The sequence below is a fragment of the Chelon labrosus genome, assembly GCF_963514085.1.
Source record: "Chelon labrosus genome assembly, chromosome: 24".
NCBI lineage: Eukaryota > Metazoa > Chordata > Actinopteri > Mugiliformes > Mugilidae > Chelon > Chelon labrosus.
In genome coordinates this window covers 8,999,525-9,026,235 of record NC_140357.1, presented here as the reverse complement: position 1 = coordinate 9,026,235, position 26,711 = coordinate 8,999,525, and the positions used below count along the sequence as shown (strand labels likewise).

The window sequence follows — 26,711 nt, the reverse complement described above, 5'->3', positions numbered from 1 at the left end:
TATTCTCCTTGTGCGGTCTCTCCATGTTCCTTCCGTTTCTTAATAATTGATTTAAATAGATCTGCTTATTTCCATATAGTGGGAGTGAATGGGGCACCGAAACGCAGCCTCTAAATAACGCAAAACGTTCATTTCACCAATATTTTGTTATGATATGCTAGTGCTACTCCCTGTTGAGTCCGGAGTTACCTGTTATCATCATCCAGGGTCTGTAGATTGACTTACAATCTGCAGAAAATGCATTATTTATAGGCTGCATTTCGGTGCCCCATTCACTCCCACTATATAGATATACTAAGTTCTAAATATCTCCCGAAGGAATACAAATTACACAAAAGTTATATAAACGATTGTATTTTATGCCAGGAATAAGGTTCAGGTTGTAAAAAACAGTAGTTCCCCTTTCAGTGAACTCCACGATGAATTGAATTTCAATGAACTTTTGTAAGAGTTGCTTAAAAAGTTCTTTTTGTGTTCATGGTGTAATTTGTAGCCAGGAACACTGATTAACCTGGAGCCACTGGAGATGCGTTCACTGCCCTCAGGTGATTTCAATTTACGCTTGTGCAATCACTTATTTTCCTCTGCATATTTTTAATCAGCTGACATTAATATAATCAGAAGACAAATTATATTGACCGTGGTTCAGTTTATAGTAGCAATAACAGGTGAGAACATCCAAGGAGCTGAATGGTTTTTATAGGCACTGGGTTTTATGCGGTTGGAGTGATGGTTGAAAACCTTCTTGATCTTTGTGTGGTTGCCTTTAAGATGTTAAAGCAATGTATTGTGTTTGCTGATGCTGAAATGTGATATGTGTTCCTCACGGTCGAGCTACGCCGGCTGCATCTGTGTGTGGGCGAACATGAAATCATGAGCATGTGCTGACAGCGAGTGTTTTTTTAAGTAAGACACGCTTTGATTTGTTGTTGGAAGTTTAGATGGCTCGGTTAAGGACAGGCTGCCTGCCCAAAGGAAAGACCGACTGAACGCGATTAGAAAGTCGTACTGTTGTTTATTGAGTTCCTGCAGCAGTTGTGTGCTTGTTTGTTGGTGTTGGCTCATTTGAAGGAGTCTGAATGGTCAAGAGCTACATGGTTTATCTGTAATGATGCATTTAAGCGCAGTATTTACGTCAGGAGTGAAGTGAAGTTGAAGTGCTTTCAATTTGTTGCAATGACACTTGATTATTTTGATCACTTTTATGCATGTAAACTATCAGTTTATAGAGTAGAGCTGCAACAAATGATTCCTTTCTTCAATCTAATTACCTGTTGATTGTATACATAGTGTTACGTATGATTTAACTTAAATGTCTTGTGCTGATTGTAATGTGAATGTGATCTGTATTATCCCGTAGAGGGTCACCTAAAGGTTGCCTCCGACCACTTAGAGCGTAACGTTAATGGCAGAAACAGAAAAACAGAAACAGATTTGCACTGGAAAGCAGCTTTTAGCACCTGCTCTCGACTCTCTGTTGACTTCCTCTCTATAAAACAACTGATTACGGACTCAACGTTGACTCCCAGACTCTGACCGCCAACAACAATCGCATTCAGACTCACTGTAATAGTTCAAATACTCAATTGTTCAACTTCTTTGTCTTTTCCTTTTGAGATTTTCTTCTATTGGGCTTATTACTGGCATGTGCAGGATATAAATTTTGGGTTTTTTCCAATGAATGTTGCAATGCATCAATATATTTGTCCCAATTCTACGTATTTATGTCGATGAGGAGTGGTTGCAGGAGTGCTACAGACTGAGATCCTGAAGATAGGTGTGCATTACTTCAACCCTGTCGAGATGTCAAGGAGGCACAGTCATGGTTGAAGGATCACAATAATCTGAGCTCCAAAAACACTGGATCCGACAGCTCTCCATGTCTAACCGCTTGTTAAGTGAACAACGGCGTCTTTCAAACGCCCTTCCCTCGGTCTGTTATGGTTAAAAAAAATGTAATTTCCCAGCTCTCATGCCGAGTTAACCCTCGTGACATCAGCATGACTTTGGAAATTTTCCTCGAAGCGGCGGGAGGTTTTACACAACTGCTTTCACGAGCTCAGCGGGAGCGATCGTGGCAGGTCGTGTGAAAAGGCTGCAGTGTGAATTAAAGGTGTACTCTCGTTCATTGAGTCAAAAAACACACATCCGCATAGAGCTGAGAGGAAATAAACCCAAATAAGACGTCCAGATCAGCCTCCAGTCTGCCTCCTGCTTCTCAGCACCGCGCCAATAGCCCGCAGAGACGTAAACGGTTAGCATACATATGTCAGATGCTCCATGCGAGCTAAAGTTCAAATCCCCTACATATGCGCGCTTCCTCGGCGCCACAGGCTGCGACGCCGTGGAAAGGTCACCTCTCGACTTGAGACCAAGAAGGATATCGCCGGCTTTCGCTTCTCCCCTCTCGCCGCTCTGTTTCCAGCCGCTGCAGAGGTTTAGCGACTGCAGCTTACTCCCACTCACCTAATCAACCCTCAGCATGCCAAATTAATACATGAATCATGTTACTAATCTGCATGTAATTTGCATTTTCTGGCCTTGGAGAGCGTTTTAACGTGATGTCATTTTTTTAAATTGCTTTGCAGCTAGAAATATTACGTTTCCAGATGTGTTATTATTATATTCAAAGCCCTAATCGCACTCTAATTCCTGTTTTAAAAACCAATCCTGCAACTAATCACAGCTATTTTCAACTCCACGGTGCTACAGATGACGTGCCCAAACAATTTGATTGGCATGGCAGATCCCAACAGAGAGACTCGACACTGATATGTGCTGCAAAGATTTTGTGGGTGGGCAGTTGGTCTCCTTCTAGGCTAATGACCTAATGGAAATATTGGGTTTCACAAGGAAAGAACTGGTCTTCAAATCTGAGTCTAATCACATTCTGCAGAGGGCTGGCTGGAATTCATGCTCCACACAAGTATAACATGAATGCATGGGGTGATTCATGCAGAGTCTGGTGGTGAAATATTTAGTGAAAGGGGCTGAATGTGATGATGATGATGATGATGATGGGCCGTGGGGAGGAACAGCCTGTATATCAGAGCCGTCTTTGAACTCCTTCCCTTCACTTCTCGAGACCAGAGAGCCTGCGTGAATTTGGCGTGAATCTTTACAGAGCGCTTAAAGGACGCTGCAGCACCTTGAGGTCATTTTCTCGACGAGTCTGGAGCGTTTGATATATTATTTGCTTGTCGAAATAGAAATTGCACAAAGCAAATTTGTTGAATAAGAAGTTTTATTGCTAGGATTATCCCTAGGGGGGACCGCAGACTGTAGAAAAAATGGACGCCATGACAGCTCCTTTAAAGGTGAAGCCAAAAGCATGTGGAGCTCCCCCTGGTGGCTGGCTGCAGTACAGGTCTTAAGCTCCACCCGCTCCGTGTTAGTGGATGACATCATGGTGATTGAAAGTTGCCACTGGCAACCGCTTCCATAGTTCTAATCCATTAGTGCACCAATCTCTTATTTAAACCAGATCTTAACACAATGCCAGATACCATGTTGATAAATTTCATACTAATAGATTGATTCATTGCTCCGGCCCAAGCGCCAGTCGACCACCCCAGCGACAGACTAATTGAACGGTGCACGCAGGAGATCCAGCTTCAGGCACTATTTGCATAGCTCCATCATAATTTATCAAAAGACACCTCAGCAGGCGCTTCATCATGTCTCGGGACCAATTTCTCCATCCTTCCCTCTATGAATACATTACTCCGCCGACTCATACATCTTCCCGCCGTCCGTCCTTGGTGCGGAAGCGGGTTTGTCACGCGCGGTTTTCGTAAGGCAGCAGCCAGTCGGGCTAAAGAAACAGGCCCGGGCCCGGCCAATGGCGGCGAGGCATCGGGGCTCGCGAGGCTTTGAAGAAGTCTCCGTGATGAACGTCTTGGCGCAGAGGCTGTAACTCATTAGTCAATTTCGTCAATCGATCGGCGTTGAATTATCGCGGGTCATTAGGGATGTAAACCCTGAATGCTGGCTGGCCTCGGGGGGGAAAATACATTTTGTCGCAGTGGGAGGTGATGAAGAGAGATGGATGTGTGGAGTGGAGTGGGCACCTCCCTCTTAGACTGTCAGTGAAAAATGGAATTTATATATTCTCCTTATAAAATGTCTCTGCGTGAGCGAGAGCGTCTTCCGTGGCTACGTTAAATGAGCTGTACTTGAACGACTCGCTGATTTACAGACGGTCAAACGGCAACACACACAGACTGCACAATTTAAAAGCAATGACAAAACTATTAAGGCTTTATTGTAGCGTTGACTTGTGCGCTGACTGGCATTGTTTGGCATTATTCCATTCCAAGGGGTCTATTTGTGATTATGGCATGGGAACAACAATAAGGCCGCTTAAAGTGTCTTCAGATCAATGAAGCGAGTCTTTTATAAGCTCTCCAAACATCACAGTGGGAAAGGGCAATCTCAGAAGATTATCCTTGTCAGATTAAATGAAAGTGTGGTGGGGTTTCAATCGGCGAGCGCCGAGGGGCTTACGATTGGAACAATAACGTCTCGTGTCTTTGAAAAGAGAATTTATTTTTTTCCCTGGCCATGTCTGAGGTTATTCACAAAGCGAGCGTGCGGGGTTTCAAATAAACGCTCTGCAGGACGAAAGGGGTGATTAATTCAAGCCCCGGTTATTTGTTTTTGGCTGACATGTGAATAACGGCGGGGCTGCGTGCTCTGCCTCACCTGCCACCCTCTCTCTGTCTGCGGATACACAAGATTTAACAGCTGGGATCCACTAAGCCAGAGTCAAGGAGTGGAAGCTGTTCAGGCTCTCGTTCGGCTTGTTGATGGCTGGGTCGGGACAGTTCTGATAGCGTCAGCTGAAAGACGAGTCTCTCGGTCTACGTCCACTGCGTTATTACACTTACACCGATCAGCCACAACATTAAAACCGCTGACAGGAGAAGTAAATAACATTGACCCACACCCCATGATGGCAGCAGCCATCCCCAGCAGGATGCAGCCTGACACAGGCACAAAAACGGTTTAGGAACAACTCAAAAAAACATGAAGAACAGCACAAGGTGTTGACCTGGCCTCCAAATTCACTAGATCCCAAACTGATCAAGGATCTGTGGGATGATCCACAGAGGACCCTCCCCTCAACCCATAGGACCGACACCACAGGACACCCTCAGAGGGCCCATGTCCATTCTCCCATGAGTGACAACTGTTTTGGAGGCACATAGCGAGACCTAGACAATATTAGGAAGGTGGTCATAATGTTATGCCTGATCGCATGTTGGTGCACGCTGTCAAAGCAGTCACATTAGCTGGTTAGCATCCTGTGCAGGGGTTAATTATAAACCGCTTTTAGTCGTGCCCACCTACACAGATACCGCTTCAATCAAATTACAACAGTGATAATTGCACATTTGCATATTTGCCCAGCTAATTTTTTATATATTTTTAACAGCATAAGATGGAAGATGGTAGGAAAAAAGGCACAATTTGTTGTGTATCTGTTTTCATCAGGCTGCATTAATATCTGCTCATCTCTCCGTGAAGCAGGTTAAACAAATCAAAACCGGCGCTTACAAAATATCGACGCTGAGATGATCGATCAACGACTCCGTGTTTACCCTAGGTGTGCGGACGTGACGTGTATCTCAACCCCCTGGGCTCTATATACTTAGCTTCTGCCTCGAAGCCGAGAGAGCTGGATACACCTTCTGATTCACCCGGAGGTCAAACCGCGGTCACACCGGTGCATCTGAAGCAGAAATAGCCCCGACCCTTTGATCCCGGCTCCCTGCAGCACCGCGCGGTGTTTTAGCACTGTTTTGTTTTGTTTTTTTGGGCAAGTGGTGATACGTGTCCACTTGAGCAGAGAGCTCTTTTGATAAATGAAGGCTGCTTTTTACTTGTAATTCACTTTCCTGCTAAAGAAACTAGAACGAGCTTTGTCCAGTTTTAATCACTTCAACTTCCTCTCCACCTTTTAAACCACTTAACACTGAAAATCCAACAAGCACGCCTCAAAATAACTAAATGTCCCCGCGTCTTTGAAAGAAATACTTGGAAAATCTATTAAAAAATATCCCCAAGATCATTCAGAAGCCTTATAAAGTATTAATTAAATAACTACTGTCACTGCTTTTTGCTAAAGTAGCTTAATTAAAATGGTCAAGTGTCAGTTTTAGTGAAAACATCCTACGAACTTACAGGAATTAATGTATGTAATGTCATGTGTTGTTTCATGCCTTCGTTCATATTCTGTCACTTATCTGGGTGTAGTTTGCATTAATTTAAATAATTCAGCCATTTGGAAACGAGTTCTAGCCTCACAGCAGTTTATGTATGATATTAAATAATAATATTATAATTAAATGGTGTTAAACGTGTCTTTAAAATGTCCTCTGAAGCCGGCAGGAACCCCGGCTCCAGGGGCCTCTCCACCACGTCTTCGTCCGTACCTCCACCGCTCTGGTCTTGATCGGCGTTAAATTGCTTATTGATTTGTCTTGGTCCCCGGAGGATGGCGCCTAATGAGTCATTTGATCACCTGATCTTTGCCAAGTCCAAATTTTAAACGACAAACACGGCCGTCCTGGAGCGACGGTCCCGTCTGCAACGATTGGATCTTCCTGACATTTACCGTTGGATAAACCAGAATGCTTTCACTGATTTTCGTAATGATTTTAATAAGATAAGTTTATTCTCAGGACCTTATGACCTTTTCTTGAGCCCTCTTGAGCGCATCACCGCGTGCTGTTATTGTTTCCTGGGTTTAAATGAAGCTTTCCGCCTCAATCGGGTCGTTTAACTGTTAGCCGTGTTGAGGTTGAAGATAAAAATGGTTCAGGAGAAGCTGTGAAGGTGTCAAGGTGAAAGCACTTGAACGTGGAAAATGTTATTCCAAAAAGAGACGGACAAGCAGCCGCAGCTACCTCCAATGAATAACCAATGCATATTTCTCCTGCACTCCTTTCCATTTCTTGGACGTGTGTTTTCTCCCCACACACAAAGAAACAGCGCGCCATTTTTCTTTGAACAGCTGGTGTTTGATGTCGAGCCGGGCAGCGTGGACCGGGGAGGCGTCCTCCTCAACCCAAATCCTTTAGTCTTTTTGTGCATTCAATGAGAGATTGCATCCTCTTAACCATGCGCCGACTTTGATAAAGCTAAACTCTGTGCAGATGAATAGGCGCTCCCTCCACGCGCTGACAGCACACTTCATAAGGGCGGCTCTTGTGCGCTGCAACGTGCACCGCTCCACTGTGGGGGAATGGACCTCGGCACAATAGTGTTTGGATGCCGCATAAAATTAGAACTAGGTTCAAAAGGCTGCATTTTTAAAAGCCCATACATCACGTCGGCCTTTGTCAGCCGGGTCATTTTTCATTTTTCCTCGTGTATTCTGGGAGAAGTGGGACGAGAGTGTGAAAAGAGTGAAGCGTTTCTCTGTAAACATCTCAGAACATTTCCATAACCGAACGGGAAACTTCGACAGCCTAAACTTTGGAAGTTTTGCCCAAAACCGCCTCTTCTGGACGTAAGCACTCTGCCACACAGGCTTATTCTCCGCTCCCATCCGTGGGAGTGCAGGCTTTGTAGCTGTCTCTGGTGGCTCCAAGTGGGTTGCATAGCATACTAAGTACTTTGTGTCGGTGGTATGTTATGTAAAAGTAATTCCGGGGCTAATTTCAGTTTATAGGGGCACAGCGGTGGGCCGCTTTGAACTGCACTCTCTCAGCTGAAGTGACACTTTCTGCAGCGGTAATTTAAATAAAAGCTGGAAGCAGACGCTCGAGGAGAAGACGCTCAACTTAGACTGATGATGGTTTGTTTAGATGGATTTTCTGTGCTGGCTAATTATGAATAAATGTCCAATTCATAGTTAAATTCTGTCTAAAACACTTGGTTAAGATCAGCGTTGCAGCAGAGTGATGAATCTTAGTGGTAGCTGGTGATATGATGCAAACCGTCGCCCTGAATATGAGGCGAGCGTGCAAATCTTGTCTTGCTTGGAGAAACTCTGCCGCTTCCGCTTGCAGTCGAGAGAAATAAATAAAAAGCAAAAAAGGATCAGGCTGTCACACAAGCTGCGTCGCCATCCACCTGGTTTTATGCACAATTTCAAAAACCCTAATTGGAAACGCTGTGAGTCAGGAAACAAAAAAAAAGCTTTTACACCTGGCTGAGGAGGAGGAAGAAGCTGATGTATCCATAAAAAGCAAAATGCAAACAGACTTGGCGTATGAATAGTTTCACCGCAGAGACTGGAGCTCTTCGTCTTCTCCGTTTAGTGGCTCTGGACTAGAGCCACCGGGGTTTTTATTGCAATGAACCTGCTCCTGAGGGGCCGTTCAGACTCGGCTATTTGAAAAGGATTCAAATAGAAAGGAACGAGCGCCGTGAACGCAGCTGGCGTCTTTAAATGCGTCTCGGGGTACGAACGGTCCTGCTGTTTCAGCACCACGGACAGCTCCGTCCGTCCTGCGCGCACCATGACGCTGAGAGTCGGGGGGATGATCTATATTTTGGAACTGAAGGCAAGCACATAAGCAGCAGTTGTGTTTTATAATGCTTAAACAAGAGACTCCCTGTTGAGGAGGAGGTATTTAACCCAGGATGATTTGTCTGTTCATGCTACCAAAGGAATTGAGGCAGATGTGTCCCAGATCAATGCAATGTGACCTCGATCAGTGTTGAATGAATGATTTATTAAATGTAGGGCTTCCTGGTTGACTGTAACCAGCTCTTCTCAGATGCATAGGTGCTTAATTCCCCTGAGAATAAAAAGAGAGCAGGACATATGATTCATAAAAACCCTGGATCCGCTCTGTGTTGCAGTTTTCCGTGTACGTCTGTTTGCGAGCAGCCACAAAAGAGAGGAGTTCAAGGACTCGGCAAGGGCTCATGTCCCTGGAGGACACCCCCCCACCACCACCACCACCCCTCCACAGAGACAATGACTCCTCCTCCTCCTACCAACCACCCACCCACACACCTACCTACCTCCGCCCCCTCCTCCATTCTGACACTGAGCAACGAGGCCCCCGCTCTGACTTTGCAGCGACCTGCAAATATACACCTGGCTGCCGGGCTCGGAGCTACAGGAGGAGAAACACCTGCAGCTGACAAAAGCACACAAATACTCGCGGCCAGTCGTGCGCTAACACATACTCCAAAAAAAAAAAGAAAGTACATCTGCAGTGGGATGCATTTCTATGTCCCCTCTCTCCCCCACGGGGGCTCCCTATCATCACAAGGTCCAGCAGTCAACATAACCCCTAGACAGCTCTGCCATTCAGCACTCTCCTCGTCTCCCCTCCCCACCCATCACACCTTCAGCATAATAAGCGTCTGCAGCAGTCACACCACGCCGCTGTGTGACCCTCTTAGCCATCCGCGCAATAACCCCCCACCCCCAGCTCTGGGGCAAGACCAATTTACAATCCGCGCCGCCTCGACGCCGCCTCCCAGCTGTCTGCGTCGCAGCGCTCCGTTGTTTATTTATGACCCCTGGCCCTCCAATGAAGGGCATTATGGAAGGGATTACACGGCCAAACGGCTTGGCTCGGGCCCCGCTCTCATTACTCACAGCTTGTCCAGAAAGATAAGGGGCGGACTCAGACGGACGGGGAGCGCGAGATTATCAAGGCGTCGGACTGTTTGATCACTCCGTAAACCCCCCGAGTGTGTGTGTGTGCGCTCACGCCGGGCGAAGAGGTTTCGTCTTTCAAGGGACACCTGAAAATGCGCAGTGCAGTGCGGCAGCGGCGGCGGCAGGGGGGGGACTCAGGAGCCCCAGCAGCCAGGAGGCCTGAGAGCCCAGAGGGAAGTAAGAGGAGCCAGGAAGGGAGAGGACTTTTACCTTGACAGAAATTCCAGCCTGAGCTTAATAACTACACGCCGCCGTTTGATAGCTTTATATAACTATTTTCAAACAAATTTCAGAAGCCACTGGCTGCTCAAGGCTTTTTTTTTTTTTTTTTTTTGAATAGCTGACATTTAAAAAAAAAACCACAAAGTTTCCACCTGTCACCGCGCACAAAGGAGAACGGCCTCGTCCAGGCCTCTATGCGACAAAACTATACGACACTCATCATCGTAGGGTTCAGTTGTGACTGTAATTCGCACAGGTGTGACTGTGTGGCGGTGTTTTATATTTCCACGGGGGGGGGGGGGGGTTGGTGCGCCGCTAACCGACGGGTTAGAGAACAAAACAAAATCCCCGAGATTAGTTTAGGGCCAAAAGCAGCAGCAGCAGCAGCAGCAGCAGCAGGAGAATAATATATTCTTCTGACATCCAAACTTTTTTCAGATGGCTTCATCCTTTATATTATTTTGACTTGCCTGACATTCAGCTTTAATCTAAATCCACCAGGAGAGAAGAGTGATGTTGTACATCCAGAGATTAAAGAGATCAGAGAGAATTGTTAAAGGTAGTGGTGTATCTCGGCTTGTGTGTGTGTGTGGGTGGGCAGCTGCGAAGTGTGCGGCATCGCTTTGCAGCAGGTGGGCGTGTGCAGTACAGGAACTCTACAGAGTCGGTTTAAGGACGTGGCCGACGCTGCTTTCTTTTACTCTTCTAACTTGAGGCTGGCACATGCTTCTACCAGAGGACAAGGTTCAAGGTCAAGCACCGAAACACCAAATCAGAGGGTGCAGATCTCCTACCTCCCTCTACTCTCTCTTCTTACTTTTTCCATTCGAGTTCATTTCAAAGTAAGACAAAGGCTGCCCCTCTCGCCTTCTTGCCGGGGTGTGATTGATGCGAGCACGTGCGACCTTCATCCAGTCCGCATCGCTCAGCCGCCGCCTCCGTGTCATGTCCCACTCGTGTCGCTCCGCAGAGCAAAGCGATTCCGTTCCACGTCTCACCTGTGCCTCTCCAGATAACCCTTCTCAGCTGTCGGGACGTGGCTCGTGGAGATTTGCGGCCCGTGCCGACGTGCGAGGAGGATAAAAGGTTTATAAGGGGGAAAAATTAAATATGCATCGTCATAAAAAGAAGTGTCGCTTTTTAATGGCTGCGACGGTAAATTCTGGTCACTACACTGATGCATCTTTGTCAGGTCCTCATCCTGAACATCTAAGATGTATTGTGGGGGTATTTGTAGGAACATCACAAGGCGTCCATCGTTTGTTGTCGACTATAATACACAGTCAGGAAACTAAAACTAAAACCAGAACACATATAGGTTGCAACTGTCTCAGATGTTTGTCTATCCAGGTTTAGATTAGATATATACACATCTATCGGACATAATATTATGACGACTCATCAGAGAATGGACGTGGGCCTTCTGAGGGTGTCCTGTGGTGTTGTTAGTGGGTTGAGAGGAGGGGCCTCTGTGGATCATCCCACAGATACTTGATCAGTTTGGGATCTAGTGAATTTGGAGGCCAGGTCAACACCTTGTGCTGTTCTAGGTGGGTGCTACATGTCTAAGTAACATCCACAAGAATGAATGCCAATCTGCTTCTCCTGACAGTGGTTTTAATGTTGTGGCTGATCGCTGTATAACCGATCACTGAGAAAATCACTTGTCTCGTGTTTTTTTTTTTTTCTCCATCACTTACTACTCAGGAATATCAAAGCTGGATTGTTGATTGTTCAAGTAGCACAAATGAAAGCAGAACAGATACAGCCGTGCTTTACTGTGGAACAAAAATAAATAAATAAATAATAAAAAAGAGAAAGAAGTCAAATGTGCACAGAATTAAATTACAGTGAAGCCAAAAACAAATTCCAGTAGGCTGACGAAAGGAACAAAAAAACAGTGTTCTCCTTGTCTACAACATAGAAATAGAACTGAATAGAAACAGAAAAGCCTTTATTGTCATTGTCTGCATGTACAAGGGATTAATTGAGGGACGGGATGGCTTTGGGGGGAGAAACTGGCCTTGTGGGGCAAGTTTTTATGGTCCTATATCGCCATGTCTAGCTAAATAGCTTGTGCATGATGCTGGGGTTAGTTATTCAAAAACAAAAGAGTGCACTGTGAAGCCGGAGAGCGTGCTGATTAATAAATCCATCCTCTGCCGCTCACAGCTCTGAAACACCAGATGGAGAGACTACTTAAATGGAAAAACATATTGGTGCGCGTGCTGCAGGTCAGCCCGATGTGAGCACACGCATTTAGAGCCATGATGATGATGATGATGAGCGTTGATGATGCAAGGCAAGATGGAAAACAACCTTTTCGTGGCGTAAAGTGTCACGTCAGATCTCGAAAAACGCGATGAATGAAACGATACGGCTGCACTTGTTAGTCGGTGCGTTTCAGGCGCAGCCGAGGAGGCTGCGAGGGAAGTGGGAAAGGTCACGGCGCGCAGGGTCTTACGAATACCAAATAGAGACGCTAATGAGTAGCGTAGGGGGGTTGTAAACCAGTTTGTTTTTGGGGCTGGTTGATGGAGATGTCAGGCGAGACGACGGAAGGAAATGAGAGTGTGTGGATGCGGTTGAGTTCAAATGCCACTTTGGAAATAGATGAATATAAGCGTTAGCCGACAGAAAGCAGCTATTAAAAGAGTGATTTGCGTTAAATATTGTGGTTCAAGGTCCTGATCTAGATGATTAGGATTGAGGACGATGATTTACATGCAAATAAAACTAGGGATGCACCGAAAATTTTCGGCCGAAAAAACGAAAATGCATTTCGGAACATTTCCGGCCTAAAATTTGTCGCCGAAACAACACGGCCAAAACAGGATGTTGTGATGATGCAAGCAACAACCCAGGGGTCGCGTTAACCAAATATTTTCCGTCATTTTAACAGATTGCAATTCACACCACTGACCACTTGGTGGCGAGTGACCTTATTAATTGCCTCTTGTCTCTCATCGTGGAGTTTTGTCGGTTCACGATTTCCTGGTACACTGATTACACTGATGCACACGTCAGAGCTAACCATAGTCATATATGTCTATGCAGCTAACGGCTACCAAAATTAAATTTGCATACCACCGAAGCACTTCAACCCTACGGTACCGTCTAAGAGAACAGTCCCGTTCCGAGTTCGGACAAGACGTGTCGGCAGCCCAGACTTTTTTTTTTTTTTTAATTTAAAGTCACTACTGTTCTGAAAAACTACTTAAAGTTAATGAAACTTTAATGAATCATTATTATCATTTTAAAATATTAATGGCGGGTAAATATAGATTATGACGGGATTTTTATGACTCCGCCCTCAAAATGACGGACAACGAAAAAGTCTTGCGCAACCTCTGCAACAACCGCAGCAATTTTATTTAGGGATGCACCGAAAAATTTCAGCCGAGAAACCGAAAATGCGCTTTTGGGCCATTTTCGGTTGATAACTTTCGGTGCATGTCTAAACAAAACCTTTGCTTCACTCAGTAATGTGTAAACGACGCACCGTTTCACCAGGAAGTGAGTAGAGCCTTGCAAGCTCCATCCCAGCCCGGGTCGGCTTAACACCACAGAACACAGCCGGCGTCGGTCGAGACCTAAAATGTGTGCAGAGGACCTGCAATCAGACGACGACGACAAACGAGGCTGGGAAATGAGCGTTACACATGGCTGAGATAAGAGAAATGTTTTCATGACGGGTCCTGAAAGTAGAATTAGTAGAAATCGGTTAATTTAATTGTGCCATGAGCTCATCGTATCCTCACAAATAAAAGCCAATAACGACTTAAGAATAATTAGCAGCTGCTCGGTTATTATTCCTCCGTATCGGCGTGCTAAAGCGCGCCTTTGAACTCCTGCAACAGCCCAAAGCGGTACAAACGTGTGTATAAATGTACAAATAGGCCTAAAGGCTTTTTTTTTTTCTTTTGTAAATGTATTTGCACAGAAATAATCTGAATCTTCTGATGCGCAGTGGTTAAAAAGGAACCTCTAACTATCAGCCCGGCTGTAAAGCAATTAAAAATGTAATGTGGGATCTGTGTGAAATATTCAGTAATAGTTCATGCGTTGGATCACTCCTTCTGTGAGCCCTTCATCTGAGAGGGTTATTGTGCATGAAATGAGAGGAGGAGAGTAAAACAAGGCCGGTTGAGTAGAACAGAAAATGATCTGCCACGCGGCGTAATGACCTGCCTTCCCACGCCCGTGTAATTTAACGCCGGCTCGGCGGGACACACTTCGCGGCCGCGTAGCTTATAGCGCTTTACATGCAGGGTCGTGTAAGCCTTTAATGAGGGGGAGCCGCTGATGAGGATTTGAGAAGTAATTAATTTTTCCTCAGAGGGAGAGCTTTCTGTCCGAGGAACGGACTTCGTTCTCGTCGTCATGTGTGGTGTTGACGATTAACTCCTACATGTGAGTTTATTACGCGCGTCCACTCTTGTGTTTTCAATTATTTAGTCTGGGATTAGCCCTCTCTTCTGGACTGTGTAGGGTTTGCAAAGATGGCATCAAGATATTTGTATAAACAATATCTTGATGCCATCTTTGCACACTAGATTTAAAGACTGCTTCAGAAGAAGACCAGCATTTACCTCTGCTGCACAGGAGATCTTCATTAGAGTTACCAGCCTCAGAAATCACCGGTTAATGAGAGATTAGACCCCACATCGCATCAGTGCTTCCCAGGGTCCTGTCTGGAGGAGGAGGAGGAGGAGGAGGAGGAGGATGAGGAGGAGGATGAGGAGGAGGCTGCATGAATGAGGCCTTCGTGCTTAACTGGTGCACAGAAACTGCCGCTGAGGGAAGACGAGAGGCCGACGTGTGAATCTTTGCTCCGACGGATCCGTCTGCAAACGTGAGGAAGGTGAACAGATGGTGTGGGTGAGCTTTACAGCTTAACTGGGGACACTATTTAGAATGATAAACACAAAGTTCATTTTCAGGAAGGCCTTTTAGACCAAGAAGCAAAGACAGAAAGCAACGTTTTTGGTTCATTTTTGATTTATCTGTGCTTGCGTCTGCCAACAAGCCAAGTTGCAGCTTCTGTCCGTGTTAGTCGAGACTCGTGCAGTATATGTAGCGAAGGCTTTGAGAGAATTTAATAAGAGCGCATTCACGCGGGCGTGTTTGTCCCTCTGGTTGGTTCATTTATTTGGGCTGGTGTGAAAATCTGCAAGATCTGAAGAAACTGGCTCCAGAAATTCCTGAGATATCACAAGAATGAGCTGTAGTGTGATCGCATAAAAAAACCGAGTAGGTGCGTGCAAACGGGTACTGGATGCATTCGATTTTGACGGAAGAATGAATCTTTTTAGAGCCCGGGAATCCTGCTTCTTCACGTCTACGTAGCGTTAGAAGTTAATGAAGGTCGGTGAGGAGTAGATAACGCCAGATCCTCAGGCTGAAACGGAGGAAGACGAGTGATGGACGGCTGCTGATGATGGTGGTGTGGAATACTTCTGTGACCCGGGTTAGCGCTGCGAGCGCTAGACGTGCCTGGGTGAAATGTAGACTTTTGCACGATGGCGTGCAAAGTTAACAGCTAACAGTTAAGGATTTAAATTCTCCTTCACCGAACCGTTAAACATTTGCGCCATTAAGACGTTTTCAATGAGACCTTTGTTCATTTTCCTTTTCATTTCAGCCAAGCATGGGGCCGACATTGTCTTTCAAGCGTTGGAACAAGACACAGAGGGTCACGCTCCCTAGCTTTAAAATATTTGTCTCATTTGTACGTGAGAAGGAGCAACGTCCGTCACCGGTGTGCTGAAACACAACTAAAGAGCACTGGAGCTCGGCAGTGCCCCGCTAATTGGTGAAACACTTTGCGACACGCACCAGCGCTCTGTTAGAAATAGTCGGACGCATAACAATGCCACACCGCCTCTCACTTGTGCTATTTTGTTCAGCGTTGCGTGCCTCCTGCAGGAATACGTCTGTAGTGATTCATACCTGTGCGGCTGCATGGGCCCACGTGCTGGAGAGCCACAGACGAGGCAAAGAGCAGTTGTGTGATAATGCGTTTTTTTTTTTGTTTTTTTTTAGCGAGGCGATGGTGAGTCAGAAGACGGGTTCAAGAGTTCAGGCCTCTTTCTCTCTTTGTGCGCGGGTTAGCAGACGGCGCAGACATCCACACGGGGAGTAAGGAGGCCGACGCTCTGCAACAGCAGATCAGAAAAAGCCCACGACGGGGAGTCGCAGGGGAGCGCCAGGTTTACAAAATGAATTTTCATAGGCGGAGGTCTCAGGCTGGTGTATTCCCCTCCGCTCTCCGTCCCCTGTGACATCGACAAAAACAAATCCAGAGAGATGCTTCCTTCTCCTGTCATCTGCTTCTTTTTTTTTTCTTTTGTGACTCACTTCATAGTTTAATAATTTCCGTTTAGTGCTCATGCAAATGAAACGTCTCCCATGAGTCGATGGCTGCACAAAGTTCTAACCACCACTCCGTTGTCATTTTGAATCAGGACACCATCTTCAGCAGATCCCCTAATTATTGCGCGCCTCCTTTTTTCGTGAAAGTCAAATTGACAGTTCTCATTTAAATACAAGAGCCCGAACTTTTGAGGCGGCGTCTGAGTGACACGAATTCAAATGCACACAGCCGAACATGTGCAAAATGTCACGAATCCTCTTTTCCTTTCTGCTTCCTGCTTCTTCCTCCCAGCTCTTTGATGAGCGCCGCCGCGCGCGCTCGAAGGCGTTGTCACCTCTCAGCCTCTCACGTATTCCCTTTGATGCCGCCGACGTGCCAGCGCTGGTCCAATCTGCCGTGCGGGAACGCGTTCAAAGACCAGTCAAACGTCGCCGCGCTGCGTCTCGGCGGCTAATGAGGCAAACACACACTCCAGACATCACACGGGTCCTCCGCGGAATCTTCTCAGTTTTGGGAAAAGGGACGTAAATTGTGGTCAAGTTTGTTTACACGACCGTTCACAGTTTGAATCTTGTTTAATTATGAGCTAATTTGCACAGTTGCAGATTCGTTTTACTGCATTTTACTGACAAATAAGAAACCTTGAACCTTGAGAATTTATATCTGAAACCATATTGGGTTTTATTTGCCAGCCATTCATTAGTTGTCATCATTATTATTGGTGTTTATTCTTATTTGGGGACTAAACTGTGAACGATGCAAATGAAACTTAAATGAAAGATAATCAGGGAGATGTTGATTTACTCTTCTCAATCATTAGAGGGCGCTGTTGTGCATTTTTAAGCGTATAGCTACTGACTTCCTGAATCGATTCGCGGTATTTCAGCTTCAAAACAACTTTCGATCATTTTCTGTCATGCAGGCCCCTCACACCACGTGGACTAATCTCGTTGTGCGTAGCCAGGCCTTTCGAAACCGCAGCGAGATTTCAAGCGAGGGGCCGCAGCAAATGGCGTGTATTTAAAAAAAAAAAAAATGATAAGTGGATTTAATGAACCGATATTGGATTTATTCCTACAGTGTCTTCTCACCAGCGTGCTGCTACTTGTTTCTCTTGATAAGATGTATCTGATAAAATTCCTGCACATATGTCGCTGCAGCATTTAAAGCCTTGCTGAACAGATGCTCTCAGAGTCTCGACTGTCTTTAAAAAGCCATTTATTTTTTTACGATTATGGAGGATTGTGCATACGCTTGTGTCGACTTAAAACCCACCAAAGACATATGACATTTCACAGTATTCTCCTATGTTTTTATGCAGCATCACAGTAAAAACAAACAGCTAATTAAACAGACACTGGGAGCAACGCCGGGTCCGGTATCTTGCTCAAGGTCAGTTTTGCATGTGGTCCATGCACCGTAGACTAAACTGATAACCATCTGGTTTGTGGACAACCCCGCTCTAGTGTCTGCATCCTTTACCCATGCCTTTTATTTCTAATTCCAGTATATTTTAGTCATTCAGCACTTCCTGCAGCAATTTCAAATTAAAAGCCCTGTACCGTTCCACTGGAAAGACGTTTGATAGAGATCTGACCGCTGCAGGATTTGTACAGAGCTGAACAAAGTGTACGTTATCCATCTTGTACAGCCAGGAGGTGCCTTTCGCTCCCTGACAGCCAGGATGGGTCAAAGCACGTCCTCCTGTGCTTGTCGTGGAAGTGCAGCTGTGACACTATCAGCTTCGAGGTTCGCCCGCCGCCGCCCGCCGCCAGATTCAGGCGGATATTTTGGCTTAATACGTGTCGGGGAGCTTTTAAACTAATGAGCTGTCAACTCGAGTAATGCTCAGAAAGTACAGTAAGACCCAACTTAGAACAAAATGATCCTTTGACAGCTTAGTCAATGCTTCTGTTCACATTCACAGATTTACAAGCTTCAGTGTCCAGCTGCACTTCTGTTTCCCGTCTCACGCCGAGTGATATGAGCTGTTCTGATCTGAGAAGACAAAAGAAGTGTTTGTCTGCTCTGGAGCTGACCTGCACTCGACCCGAAACGGTTTCACCACAATTGGATGGATTCAGCGGACGGGGTTTTAACGCCGTGGGCTCTAGCCGCAGTTTCCGAGGCCTTTTTTTAGCGGCGTAATAAATTTTAAAATGAAACAATGCGCTGTTCATATCGGAAAACTACCGGCTAAGAGCCAAGATGAAAGCCCAGCTCCTGTTTAAAGGAAGGAGATATACAGCTGGATATTTTATAGCATCCTACAAAAGCTGCAGAGGAGCCGGGCTGCGTTTGGATGAACCCCGTCTCGTACTGCACAAAGTAAAAAGAAGTAACATAGTTCACAGGACAGTCAGCTGGGTATCTGCAGCGGTAACACTCGCTGGCTTTGCTGCTGGAAGAATATCAGAAATAATTGGCCATTAGTGTATCTGGAGTAAACTAGCATAATGAAACACTTTTTTCCCAGACAACAGTGCTGTTTGTCTGCACATGTCTCCTCATCTGTGTTTGTGTCCATGTTTGAGGGAGCAGCATTACAGAGTGACATGCACAGTCATTACTACACAGCAGGTTACCGGCAGGGGCATTAGGCTCTCCTGCAGCGGCGCTCGCTCATTACGGCGTCTCGGTTCAGATCCGGGGGGGTGGGGGCCCTCCCGATATCGCTCGCCTTTGCTCCGGCTCTCCGGTTATCGTCGAGAGCCGCAGATGAAGAATCGGCAGAACAAATCTCATTAAGGCGAAAGATAAACTTAGAATAGGAGCTGAGATCAGAGGTAAATATTGACAAAGTTCGGCAGCGAGCCAGACTTTTGCACGGCTCACGTTTGCTTATAACCACCGGCAGTTTGTCTTTGTCCTCCTACGTCAGGGACACACATCCACCATTAAACAATTAAATTGGAGTGTCATTAAACTAATCAGGCTGTTCATGTTGAAATGGTATTCAAATGTATGTTATGTTGAATAGTGAGCGCTGTGATGGTAGTTATCAGTTGTAGCTAGCTAATTAAAGCTAACTCTACAAATTGGCTGGCTATAACGTTCCCAGCTTACTCCCCCTCAACCTAAAAGACATGGTAATTGTTCAAATACACAAGAAGGCTATACAGATAATGATGGAAGTTATGCTCAATGGTTTAGATAATATTTATTAATGTAATTATGAAGAAAAGAGGCTATAGTTACAGTATTACACAGAAACCTCCTGTCATATAGATTTTACACTTATAAACTCTTGGTAGGAGTTTGCATGTTCTCCCTGTTTCTGCGTGGGTTCTCTCCAGGTTCTCCAGCTTCCTCCCACCGTCCAAAGACATGCTGGGTAGGTTCATTGGTGATTCTAAATTGGCCGTAAGTGTGAATGTCTCTCTGTGTTAGCCCTGTGATAGACTGGCGACCTGTCCAGGGTGTACCCCCACCTCTCGCCCAATGACAGCTGGGATAGGCTCCAGCAGAACCCGCAAATGAACTCTTGGTAGATTTAATATCCCTATATAATGAGTTATTTTAGAGAAAAATACCTCTACACACAATTGCATGGTCCTCCAACCAATCAGAGTGATTCTGTTGTGAACAAATTCAACTCCACGGCGCTCAGATGATGTGCGTCGCTGCATAAATCCCACCCAAAACAATGTGACTGGCCCAGCAGGTCATTGCAGGAGAATAATAACTACCTAACCATAGACTGTATATAAATATGAACAAGACGTCGCCACGTCCTCGCATTGGCCAAACTGACGCTACTGACCCGAGGATACGGGCGGTGTTTTTGTTTAATACTACGCTCTAATCTACCTCCACCATTTACAAGGAAATGTTGAATTATACTGCACTTACAACTCTCAGCGGAGCGGTTGGCATGGCAACTGGTAGTCGCCATTATGTTACTTCCTGTTTCTATAGCGTCAAAAATAACTACAACGAAACTTATCCCTAAGATTGACGCTCAAACATGCATCAACGTTATATTAACGACCTGAAATGACAGAAACCATCCATAGTGTTTTAATTCGGCCCAAGTCCCGCCCACTAACATGAAGGGGGAGGAGCTTATGACCTATACTGCAGCCAGCCACCAGGGGGAGCTCTACTTGCTTTGGCTTCACTTTAGAGGAGCTGCTCCTTCCGCCTTCCATATTTATATACAGTCTATGCTCCCAACAGAGGTTGTTCCAGACCAACTTTCCACCACAAGATAAATTGTTGGAGGGGAAGTTGTTCTGGTTTTCCAGGCTAGTAAAGTGTCAGCAGTGAGACCCCTCTTCTTGAGTAGCAAGACACGAAGCAACCAGATGTAGTAATGAATGAAGGCGATGTGCTAGGTGCCAGGTAGCTGTTTTGTTAGATCCCCGTGCACGTTGAAGTCTACTGAGGTGGTTTAGTGAAAAATAAACCTTGGAAGTATTGTCTGCAAATTATGTTTTTGTATTGTATCAGGCTACAAGTCAAAAAACATTGAGGCAAAACAAGGGGGGAAGGGTGGGGAGAGAGAGAGAGAGAGAGAGAGAGAGTGATATTGAGTGACTGGAACGAGCTCACCTGTTTTATTTCCCACTACATCACTGCTGCGGTAGCTACAATAAAGCAGAGCTGACAGCTCTCACTAACTGGGCAGTCGAACCAGAAGTGAGCTCTGACCTCCGGCTGTGCCTCACGTGGCTCAGCTGTGATTTCTAGCAGAGCATCTGACTTTAGTGAAAGAATATGAGGCGCAGGACTCCGTGCTAAAATACTTATGAGTACGTTTAAACCCTGATTTCTTTCAGATGTAATGCTGCTGTGCAGGATGGCAACACTTCTGTCCAAATAAATAACATCCACATCACAAGCTCCTTCATCTGAGCGGAGAAAGAAACAAGGAAGTTGTCTGAAATTTTTAACAAGTCTGCAGCACTGACAGCCAAATTACACATTCATCCTCTTTGATCACAAACCCTCATGTATTTTGCAGCAGACGCGGCTAAATTTGGAGCGCGCATCACCGATCAACCAGCAGCAGATCATCGCCGGGTGAAACATTCCTACGCAGGGCGACGGCATTTCGGTTCCACCTCCTCCTCCTCCTCCTCCTCCTCCATCGCCGTCAGCCATACTTCTGCAGCGTCATGTAATTAAATCTGAGTGCACATTCTCGACAGTGCTGCTTGATGGGTCTTGCTAATTGGTCCCACATTAGAAACCATAATTATCAGTGCAGTCGCAGGATAATGTGTTTTGCATCATCATCATCTCTCATTTTTTTATTTTTTATTTTAGCAGCCGAGGCGTTCAACATCAACACCTACAGTACGTGGTCTCTGTGAACATTTCAGGTGTTCACTTCAGCACAGAAACGCAATATACATGTGCAGCATTATGGAAATATCCTCGAAGAAACCCGTCAACTTTACGAAGTTCCGACGTCTTTCGTGAATGACTGCCTTCATATCTCTGAGTGCGTTATCTCGTCTGTGTGCCACTTCCACGCGTATAAATAACACTCGCGCGATGGCGGCGATAGGGGCGAGCAACAAAGCGCGGGTGTCGTGGGGCTTCGTCGGCCTCCTCCGCCTGCACTCTGTGATAAGCTGAACTGTAAAGCACTATCTGCGCAGGCTGTCTTTGTTGTGCACTGTAGGAAGGTGATAAGCTGCGCACAAACCCCAAGCCTCTATAATTGTTTATGTGCAGCAGTTATACAGATTGTTCCTGTTTATGTGTTTTTATATAGAAGCATTTATTTACCCAAACTCTTGGAGCAAAGAGGGAGTCACGGAGGAGTCTGATCTGCTCCGGTTGTTTTCTTCTGATTGCTCTCGTCACTGTTAAAGACTTTGCGAGGATCGGACAGTTGGTTTAATTTGGGTGAACTGTAAAGGGAGGTCTGCTAATAAACAGCATTTCGGTGTCTGTATTTATCAGGCACATGAGAACGCTAGGACTAAAAAGCTGCCTATCTCAGAGTGTGGCAGAGCCTGGAAGCCGGACACGACAAATATTAAACTGGAACTGATGATGCTCCGGCTAAATCTAACCGCTAAATCTCAGTTAGGGCTCAAACGGATAAATTCACAGCTTGTTCCAAAATATATATCATGTCCCCAATTGTGACGCACAAAAAGCTGTTCGTGGTTTCGGATAGAGTTCATTTGCAAGCACATAACAAAGATCGGATCTCAGATTCTGGCTGCGGACGCATGTGGAGACGGGTTTGAATGCCAGGTGTGAACGGAGGTACTTTAAGCTGGCCTGGATCGTCGTCAAATGGCTAAATATGTTAAGCTATGCAGCTGTGTGCTTGTCATGGTGAAACAAATAGAAACTGATGATAGGAACTTAAACTCATTTTAGTTCAGGGGCCACATTCAGCCGAATTTGATCTTCATAATAGCATAATAACCTATAAATGACACCAGATTCTTCCCAGTGTTTTATTGCATTTCCTGCATTATATCTGCAACGCTTACTATTAAAAAAAAAAGTGCACCCCCTAGTGGATAAATTAGGAATAGCAGTTACTTTTATTGAAAAGTTGCATTTAAAGTCTTCTATGTAATTTCCCCACTTTGCAAATCCGTCCCATGCGCCAGATCGGACCCTCCAGCGGGACGGTTTTGGCCGTATGCTAGACACCCCTGGGGTTTGGTCTCAGACAAGGGAAGTACTGCTGCTGGAGCATCTGAGAACAGGACAGGACAGTCGCACATCATTGTCAAAAGCAACTTTGTGCAGGAAAGTTTGCATTCAAACACAGACATTTAACCCTGTTGCTTTAATAGTGACTACAACTGTTAATGCAGACCTTCAGTCTCATAAAGGCATTAATGGGAAGTCATTTGTGTGGTAGACTGTTAACACTGGCTATATATGTGATAAACACTGTTTTATATACATATACTGAGCTGAATTACACATGCAGCAGTGAGCTGTTGGAAACCTCTTTCAGAAACACTCCTTATTAACTAAAGAAATATCTCTCAAATATTATAATGCCGGGGTACAACGATGATTTTTTTTCTTCCCATTACAGATGAATCTAGCTAATTATTCCCTCTATTAATTGTTAAATGTCAGAACATGGCGAGAGAAAAAAAAGAATTTAGCCTTTGGTAATGTATTCAAAGATATGCAGTTTAGTGTGCGACAAAGAAAAGCATCAAATCCTCACATTTAAGGAGGAGAAACCAGAGGATGTTTGGCATTTTTGTTACCGGCAATCATTCCGGCTCTGATTTAAATACATGAATAATAATGACGCGCAAATCTGCACGAAGCCGCTTGAGAAACTTAATAAGAGCGTGATTTATCTTCAGGCCTGGAGAGCTGAGCGGAGTTGGTTTCTGCTGAAAGTGTTTGGCTGTGTGTCGCAGACCCAAGTCATCACTCACTAAAATCAGACTGCAGAATAAGGTCGGATGCAATTTTGGTTATTTATTCATATTTTTTTTTTTCTTCTATCAGAACGATCCTTTGTGGCGTCGCCTCTGTGATCGGTGAACATCACTCCTCAGCCCGAGTGTGCACTTAAATCTCTCTGAACATCAGCGCGAATACAAGGCTTTCTACTTAGCGCTTTTGTGTTTGTCAATACTGTATCGCTTTATGCTGTGCTCGAGCGAGGGCAGATTTCCAAATCAGGCAGTCGAGCAATCATGCTGTTTGCTTGAGGGGAAATACAGTTTCTGGCGATCGATAAGAAAAAAAACAAGAGTTCAAAGGTCAGAGGGATTTTTCAGCTCCATTTAAGTTTTTCCGACGGTTGTGTCTGTAAACGTTAGAAAGTCTGAATCGACCACTCCCAAGTCTGCTTTGCTTTTTTTTCTCCACAGAAACATTGACTAACAAATCATAACCTCAGACTTGGCGATTACCCACTTCTGTTGCACAAAATACCCTGAATTTGCCTCCTGCTGGATGCTGCTGTAGGGTGGAGGAGAAAAAAAATAAATGCATTGATTTATTTCAGTTATTATAGCGTGTCAGATGACTGGATATAATCCTCACCCGAGGGTAAACAACGTAGAGGAAGAGCGAGCGCCGAGCGGCAGCGGGGTCCATCTGGTTAGCGGTGGATTAGCCTGTAATATATGAAGATGAATAACCGCCGCAGTCAAGGTGCCACTGATATTTTATTGCTTCATTGCATTTCCGTCTCGTGCTCCGTCTCTGCGGCCGTTCTCATCTTTGTCCCATCTACTCCAAGATACTGTACGTTATGCGCCGCTGCGTATCAGGAGCTTCCTGCAGCCCCCTGATCCAGCAATCAAATTTGCAATAATGGCCCGACGCTAAAATTCACTTTGCCGTTTTGTACAAAGACGCCCTAAGCTACCAAATCAGATATTCTCCTCTCTAATCTTAAACCGGCACGCGCTATGTATGAGATATGGAAGTAAACGCACCACCACTTGTGACGGAGATTGGAGGCTGCGGTGCAACAATGAAGAAGATGAAACGGCAGAGTAAGAACTTGTAGAAACTATTTAGCAGATGGCTAAGTGAGTGTATACTCCTGTCGTCTGATCCCAGCTTTATAAGACCTATATAAAAACATAGCTGCTACTACAGGTGCTTGGATTTCATTCATGAATTATGCCACAATGACTAACATCCAGTTTGTTTTTAACTGTGTAACCTCCACCTTCATGTTTAGGTGCCTGCAGGAAGGCGTAACGTTCAAGGCGTCTCAGACAGCAGCCAGACTTCTATATGTAATGTTTTTAGAAAATCATACCTCCAGGTCTGCAGTTTGATGAAAACTAAAAAAGGTGTTAGCAGTGAGGGAAACACGCAGCCTGGAGCGGGAAGGTGAGCCCTGTCAACTCATAAGTGCTTCAAACTAAACCACCCTCATGAACATTTTAATGTGATGTCTTTCTTTTCATGTTTGACAGCTTCATTTCCTGCGTATTTTCTCGTCACCATCTTCACTTCACCCGTGTTTCCACGTCTAACTTCCCGTCAGGTGGATGTTTGCACGGCCCCCCTTTCCCCTCTCGTGCTCTCTGCCGCTCCATCGACCCAGTTCCATGGGAGTCATTAAAGTTTCATCTTATCTCAAATCGGCAACGGTCCGCGCTGAAAGCCGGGGAGGAGAAAAGGAGAACGCCGCCACTTCTCGGCCGTGTCGGCGGGCGCCAGAAGTGTTAATCACGGCCTACATCTCGTCCTGTTGTCCCCTGCGTGTGCGCCATCAGACACGGCAGGCGAGCTTAAGCCGGTCTCCGCTTTGATTGAAGCTCAAGCTCCTGACTTTATGGAAGAGATAAATCAGGCCAGCATGATAAAAAAATAAAAAAATAAATAAATACTGGCCTGTCTGTGAAAGATGTCTTCACCCCAAGTTTTCTTTTTCCATTGACATATTAAAAACAGTGGTGGTTGCTCTTGGTTACGGCTTATGTTCATTTCATGGCATTAGTGTACAACACCTGCTTAATGTGTTTATAGTGTGTTACCAGCAAGAGGTAATTACTGACAATGAGGGTCAGAGAGAATGTATAATGTCACAAGTAGTGTCACGAGTGCAAAGGACGTTTTTTACATGCACATATACACATGTTTAAAGACTGGAAAAGGCACATTTACACACATTAGTATAGCAATCTGTCCTGAGCATGTCTGAAACTCAAATACTGCTAATTCTGACACGGTTTGGAGACACTCCTGCACTCATATACCTCTTTTCCACTTTACGACTCAGTAGATCTAACACAAAGCCGCAACGCAATCATCGGCCCTCCCCGTTGTGCCGTTGGCCGCGCGGCCCAGAGCCTCAGGAAAACAGCCCTGTCAGTGTCTTTCTGCTAATCCTTTAATATCAATCTTAATTAAACGCCCACGCTCACCGGTTCCCAGTGACATTTAATAACACCAGCCAGGAGAAACAATGGAGACGACGCTTGGAGAGAAAAAAACAACAGAGGAAATTTAAGAAATTGAGAGCAAAGTGTCGAGAAGGGCTCGTAACGGTGAATGGACTGTAGAAATAAACTCGGTGCAAGTAAACCCTCAGCTCTCACAATAAAACAACGGGCTGGAGTGTGTCAATCTTTTCTTTAAAAGTCACCGACTCTCGTAAGATTTGAACCCACAACTTCAGTAACTCCGTGTCATCTTCTAACAGCCTGAGCTATTTGACCACACACTTCCCAACTTTCTTAGAGTTTTTGTCTTCGTGTCTTTGGGTGTTAAGCTTCAAAAAGTCACTGTCTGTCCTGAGAGTTGAACCAACATCTTCAGAACCTACAAGTAGTCCTCTACCAGCCTGAGCTATCTGACCACATGGTTTCAAACCTTTCCTAATGCATTTCTGTGTGTTTCTTTGGTCGTTTAACGTTAAAAGTTACTGAGCCTTGTGGGGATCGAACACAGGTCTCACAAACGCTTGTGAACGCACCTAACACCTTAGGCTACGAGAGACAAGACAGGATTGTTTGAAGTTTTTCAGTCTTTTCTCTTGGTGATGAACATAAAAAATTTCTGTCC

At 45.3% G+C, this 26,711-nt stretch overlaps 1 long non-coding RNA gene across 1 annotated transcript in view; it reads left to right on the top strand.

Moving 5' to 3' along the window:
- The window catches only part of LOC311509651, a 48,498-nt gene extending 22,290 nt beyond the window's left edge, over window positions 1-26,208 (top strand). Inside the window, exons 4-5 of the long non-coding RNA XR_014699855.1 lie at window positions 24,877-25,031; window positions 25,118-26,208. This is a non-coding gene — a long non-coding RNA (uncharacterized lncRNA). The remainder of the gene's footprint in view (window positions 1-24,876; window positions 25,032-25,117) is intronic.
- The last annotated feature ends 503 nt before the right edge of the window (window positions 26,209-26,711 follow it).